Source organism: Ailuropoda melanoleuca, chromosome 10 (genome assembly GCF_002007445.2).
Source record: "Ailuropoda melanoleuca isolate Jingjing chromosome 10, ASM200744v2, whole genome shotgun sequence".
Taxonomy (NCBI): domain Eukaryota; kingdom Metazoa; phylum Chordata; class Mammalia; order Carnivora; family Ursidae; genus Ailuropoda; species Ailuropoda melanoleuca.
In genome coordinates this window covers 91,293,904-91,300,853 of record NC_048227.1, presented here as the reverse complement: position 1 = coordinate 91,300,853, position 6,950 = coordinate 91,293,904, and positions in this window count along the sequence as shown.

Here is a 6,950-nt window from a genome sequence, read left to right as displayed (position 1 = left end):
TTTGTCCTCAGCTTGCCTTCTGTTCCCTCATCAGTTTTATAGGCATTAAGGCATTCTTCAAGAAAAGGAATAATTTTCAGTAGAAGAAACTATTTTACTATCCCTTTCGCTAATTAAAAATTGAAAGTAAATCTCTAGAGCAGTAATTGTTGGAATTTTATGGGTTACAGACTCCTTTAATAATCTGATTAAAACTCTTTTTTTTCACCAAAAGAAGGTATATATATATATATATATATAATTGCAGGAGGCTCACAGGTCGCCAGAAGCTCATCCAAAGCCCCCAGCTTAAGAACCCTTGCTCTGAAACAGAAGTAATTTTCTCTGAGAACTTCTAAAGTGTCTCTTCAAAATTTTAGAATCCCTCAAATAGGATGTAATTGGAGGAGTGGAATCCATAATGAAATTCAACTGCATCAGTTATGATTCTTTGGTTATATGTAACAGAAACAAACTCCGGTTAACTTAAGAAGAAATAAAGTCTCCGGAGATATTTCTGAGTGACTCAGAGATTGAAGAAAAACCCCAGACCAGAAATGACATCAAGTCTCTGGGAGGTGCTAAGGGAGCAGACAGACTCTCTGACAGGCTCATGATGACTCAGCTTCAGCTCCTTTGTTACTACTACCAAAACAATAGCGGAAGGGATTCAGGGTAGGCAGAAAGAAGAAATGCCCCTTCTGAGGGGCACAGCCACCGACTTCTGAGAAGGGAAGAATGGAAACTACTGCTTTATCTTCACTGACACTGAATACTGCGATTATGGCCACAACTCTATTACTAACTTATATGTCTGCATATACCATATGTATATGTCTTTTGAGGAACCGGGATACAAAAGCTGGTCAGCCTCCAAGAAGGACATACTTGCCAACAACCACTTCACATGTGGCCCAAGAGTGTAACAGACAAGAAGACATTCTCAGAAGATGGAACCAGGAGCCATGGGTATCAACTGAACAGACCAGTCTTTTTAGAGGACAAAGTCAGACCTGATCATGAACTTCCTCACTTCATTGGGGGGGGGGGCGGTGCGGGGGGGCAGTGGGAGAAGGACTTCACCATGTCCACACTGAGGAATTTCAGAGTCTCTGGGAAGCGTGTGTGTGTGTGTACGCGCACACGTGTTTGTCTTCCATTCCTCTCGTTTGGGAATGAGAGTGTTGAGGGTCTGATCTACAATTACATATTGGGTTTGTGTGAGCACAATGCGCAAAAAACAACAACAAAAAAGGGTTATCCTCTGGCCAAAGACGTGAGTAAAAGGCAGGTACTGTTGTTGGAGGACTGCAGGGTTCTTGTTTTACGGAGTTGCAGAATGAGTCTCACGGACACAAGAGGGTGAGTGAGGTGAGTTTATTAAGTGAAAGGGACAACAGAAAGGAAAAGAGCAGCTCTCTAGAGTGAGTGGGGTCCCAAATGGGTTGCCACTAAGGGCTTTTAGTGGCAGTCTTTTATTGAAAACTGACGGGGAAGCTTGTGGCTTTGAGATTCCCATGCTATGTGGGTTTGTTCCCTTGTCTCCTGTTCAGCCCTGTCTCAGCATCTCCACCTGCCAGGAATAGTTCCAGATCCCAGTCCGGGGGGTCAGGGGCCTCCTATCTCTCCTGCCTATACCTTCACCCCTTCCCTACTCATGGGACAGGACGTGTGGGCAGAAAGAGCTATACTGGAATTGTGAGCAATGACTGGTTGTATACTTTTTCATCAGTGGGGGTCAGGGATAGCGCAAGGAATATGGAAGCCAGGCTTTCGGGACCTTGAGGGACCAGCTGCTGCTAAGATAAGGTTCCTTTTAAACATTAAGGCACAAAGACAGCCACGAGTTCCTTAAGGAAGGTCACACTCTGTGTGATTCAGGGATCTATCTGTGGGCTGCAAGCTGTAAGGAGATTTTAATTTAAGTTACATTTCTTTTGCCTCTGTTTCCCACATCACTATTGACAGTCTGGAATAGTCTTGCTTTAATTGCATGAACATGATGAGCTCCCTGGATGCTTTAGTGGTATATAAATTAAGATCCTATTTGGAAAATGAAGCTGTCTTGACTAGACTATGATACATATCTTCTGTGAACACTGAAGAATACCATTGTTGACAACTTGCCGTCTGGTATTAACACAGTCTCTTAAGGGTGTGAATCTTTTTTCAGGTCCTATAAACTGTATTTTTCAATATTTTCACTTGAAGGCCAATCTGATACATTTTTGAAAATGATCATAAGCATTGCTTTAGACCCATTTTAACATCGGCCTAATACCCCACATGATGGGAAATAGTGTAGTTTACTTGACTATAAACTACTGAAAACCTACTCTGGGAGGTTTTATGCTATGATTTGTGGGTGATTAAAATGCATAATATATGACAATTACAATATAGTCCTTGCACTCAAGGAGAATATAACCCATTATACAACAGAGAGATGAAATCTTTACCCAAAGTATTAGAAATGGTCTTAATGTGACAAGCTAGTTAAACAGTAATGACACAACAGAAGATATAAACCTTATTGGACAAATTTGAAGCACACAGGTTCCTGAAGGCCAAGAGTTATTGAAATCTGCAAATGATGTATGAGCATCTCATGAGGAATCTTAACTTCCCTTCAGGACTTTTTTTTTTTGTCATATCTGCAAACCACAGATGAAACTTTGGATTTCCCCCTGCTTTCTTCCTCTTTATCTTTATAGAGCCAGAGATGATTTAAATTTTGATAAATGAGAAGCAAGAGTAAATACAAGCGGTCTGTATGAATCACAAATTGGAAAGCAGCTTTTGAATTCAAGTTAGCCATTTTTAAAAAAAATTTTTTTAAAGATTCTATTTGTTTATTTGAGGGAGAGAGAGGGAACATGAGAGAGGAAGGAGGGGCAAAGGGAGAAGGAGAAGCAGACTCCATGCTGAACACAGAGCAGGCCATGGGGTTTGACCCCAGGACCCTGGGATCATGATCTGAGCCGAAGGCAGATGCTTAACTGACTGAGCCACCCAGGTACCTCAAGTTGACCATTTTAAAAACGATTTCCATGGAATCTTATTTTAATAGTTAATGGCTTCAGATGATTGCTACAGAAATGATGATCTTAGGCAAAACTTTAATGTCTGCCAAAGGTTGTTTTTCACACATTATGGTGTAAAATATGCCAACTTTGGGCACCTGCTTCTCCAGAAGCAACTAAAGTTAAAAATCGGCTAAGTTCATCAAAAAATACAGGAAAACTTTAAAGTTCCTTCAGAAAAAAATACACAGCAACAATTTCGTATTATATTATTAATGGTATAACAATATAATCAGTAATTCTATCATCAAATAGTCTTTGGTGAGGTTGTATCTAATATGATTTTTGGCCATTTGCACAGGTTGAATCTTCCTGTTGAAAACAGCATGAAAACTTTCTATTCAAACCTGTAAAATATTATAGAGATGTTAACCAACTGAGCCAAGTTTCACCAATGAACTCTACTGATTTATATTATTTAGCAGTTTATTAACTGATAAGTCTTTACTATGTAACACATTAATTTGGAATCTTTTTCACAAAGGCAGACATCATTTTTTAATTAATTTTCTTTGTATCTGTATAAATATATCAACCACCCACAGTAGAATGTGGAATGAAAGAGATATCTATGTGGGGCCATCTGAATTGGTGATTCTGAAATCAATGATTTGATGAACACTGAAAATAAAGGGTGTCATTATATTATATGCCAGATGGGAAAAGGATTTACAGACTAGGTAAGTGAATTTTTATAATTAATAAAATGTATTAAAAGTGCTTGGTTTTTTTGGATAAACTTAGATTTTTTAGTTATGGATTGAAACTATACAACGGTAATTTTTTATATAGGTTCACTTAAAAAATAAATCATACTGTGTGTTGATGCTGCCATCTGTGCCCAAACCAAAAACAAGGATGTTTAGCCTAAGCATATGCAAAGTCTTCAATATGTAATGAAACTTTCCATGAAAACACATCTGTGGTAGAAACTATTTTATCTAAATTAAGATGAATAAAATTTGTTTTATAATTGATTAGACAAAAAATGTTGTACCAGCTTGAAACAAAGTTCCTTCATAATGTTAATTTCAGAAATGGGAAGGTCTTTGAAACTTTAATTATTCTGTTATTAATAATCCCAGTTGGGATATGGCCCAGGGCACACAGTTTCTTCTCTGAAGCAAATTCCATTACTACGTGGCTCTTCTTGCCACTTCCCCCTCTACTCTTCTATTTTCCAAGAGGCAGTAGATACAAGGATTTCATTGGAATGAGACAGAGACACAAGGTAAAAATTGGAATATCATGCAACATGTTTTTAATGTGTAAAAATAATCTATATAAAACAGGGCTCAGACTAGAGGTCAATGTTTTTTGTTTTTGAAAACTTGATTTCTATTTTTTAAAAGATTTTATTTATTCATTTTAGAAAGAGAGAGAGAGCACAAGTGGGAGAAGAGGCAAAGGGAGAGGGAGAGAGAGAATCTCAAGCAGATTCCACATTGAGCATGGAGCCCAACAGGGGGCTGTACGTCACAACCCTGAGACCCTGACCTGAGCCAAAACCAAGAGTCAGACTCTTTAGTGACTGAGCCACAAAAGGCACCTTGAAAACTTGATTTCTAAAAACCAGTTAAAAGTTTAGTAAAGGGGCGCCTGGGTAGCACAGTCGTTAAGCGTCTGCCTTTGGCTCAGGGCGTGATCCTGGCGTTCCGGGATGGAGTCCCACATTGGGCTCCTCAGCTGGGAGCCTGCTTCTTCCTCTCCCTCTCCCCCTGCTGTGTTCCCTCTCTCACTGGCTGTCTCTCTGTCACATAAATAAATAAAATCTTTAAAAAAAAAAGTTTAGTGAAGTTGTAAGCAATTTTCTGATTCATTTAAATGAAGACTGTCCTTTGTTACATTTCAGAAAACACTTCAGTGGACACTTTGATTTTGCAAAAGGGAAAGCCACAATCCTATTCTTCAGTGGAGGTGTTAGAGACACGGAGGTGTTAAATTGCTCTTATAATGATGTTTCATTATCACTAGAGTTGCATGCTGGAGATTCTTAACCAGAAGCAAGGCTGTGACTGAAGAAGAGAATGATGTTTTCTCTGCACTTACAAGAGCCCCTGAGAAAGGGGGTGGAGAGTTGACGTTGAAGTACTTGGGAGGATGTAAAAACATAGATGATAAGAGACTAAGGAGAAAGAAACTGAATGGGAAGCCATACTTTTTCGAAGACAATGATCTAGGGATTGTAGGAACTTGGTATGCTTTATACATATACCTTGGTTAACTCAAACACAGTTGAGGGTCTTTATACAGCTATGTATTCTAAAGGAGTTATTTATTAACTATGATCCACAGACATTACTATCTTCAACTTCTCCGTAATCTTTACTGTTCTCCTACATGGAGATGATCTCAGTGAGGACAGTGCAAACCTCTACAGAATATTTAGGAAAAATATGGGGGCATTTTGGGTTGGCCCAAGAATGGGAGAGAACTATTTACTGATTTGGATGGCCCATCATTCATGTAGTCTAAAAGCAAATCAATGATCCAAGAACCTAACTCTGTAAGATACATAAAACAAAAGAATTTTTTGCAAAGTTTTAAAGTTCACTGAATATTTCAAGGAATTCATCAGTTGTCTACACTGAAGGCAGACTAAACATTGTTATCTTTGAAAATTTACCAAGGTTGTTCACCATTTTGAAAAATGTATCAACAGTGGCAACCCCATTCCAAATATTTGAGTGACAATTACCACCTGTAAATCAGTCTGCATTATTTGTTCTTACCGCATTGTCAGGGATTCCAAGTATAGGTATGAACATTATACCTGGTGTTGTGCCCATGTATTTCCGGTGTAGTCACTCCAAGCATTTATACAGTAATACTTGTAGTATCTTCTTACAAAATATTTTGATTTTATTTTTCCTTTATTGTAAAGGTCAGGCACTATATTTCTTTTTTATTTATTAGAAAATAGTTTTTTAAATCTACCATCTTGCTACCTCTTTTCTGTTCTCATCTGTTTTTCTTGTACGGAAAAGATCTAGAAACAAAGCAGATATTCATCAAAGGAGAATTAGCTGAATCAATAATGATGTATTTGGGCCATGAAATATCTCACAGTAATTAAAAAGAATGAATTACTTTTGTCTCAAAGAGATTTTGTATTGCTTGGTGAGAAAAATCAAGACACAGTAAAGAATGTATACTAAAATGCCATTTTGTAAAATAATATATGATATAAAATATTGATGTATGGTTATGTTAGAAGAGTGAAAAAATGGAAATATTTATACTAGGTTGTTATCCTGTATTATTTTGTGGGGTTAGGAGACCACAGGGTGATGAAGGAAAGTTTAAGCAAAAAATAATAGAGGAAAAGAGCATGCGTTTCCATGCTTAAGTAAAATTACATATACATATATATATATATATATATATATAGTTAAGCATTTTAATAATAAGATTTAATAATAAGATTTAAGTACACGAAAAAAGGAAAATCACCTATCAAGGTAGAACAGCGTTGACTGATGAAAAACTACCGTTGAAGTTTTCATCTGAGGAAGCCATGAACTAGAAGTGTGCTTTCGAGAGAAGCCTCAGTTAATCCACTGCAGTTTTCTAGAACCCGCGTACAAGAACATGCCCTGTGTCTTACAAAACACATGGTGCTCAGACTGATGACAAGGGATGCGTTTGCAGTCCCAGTCTCTATGTCTGGGTGACCTGACTGTTAGGATTCAGAGTTCGAACACTTCAATTGAGCTTAACCCTCAACAGCTCTCACCCATGAAGGAGGTTTCGGAAAGTTCGGCTTTTCAGAAACACACACACACACAAATCTGAAGCATTTTTAAAAAATATTTTAAAGTCTTTACAGTTAGATACAAACTTTCCTCTGAGAACCGTATCTGTTTTTCTCAGTGTTGAATGTCTTCA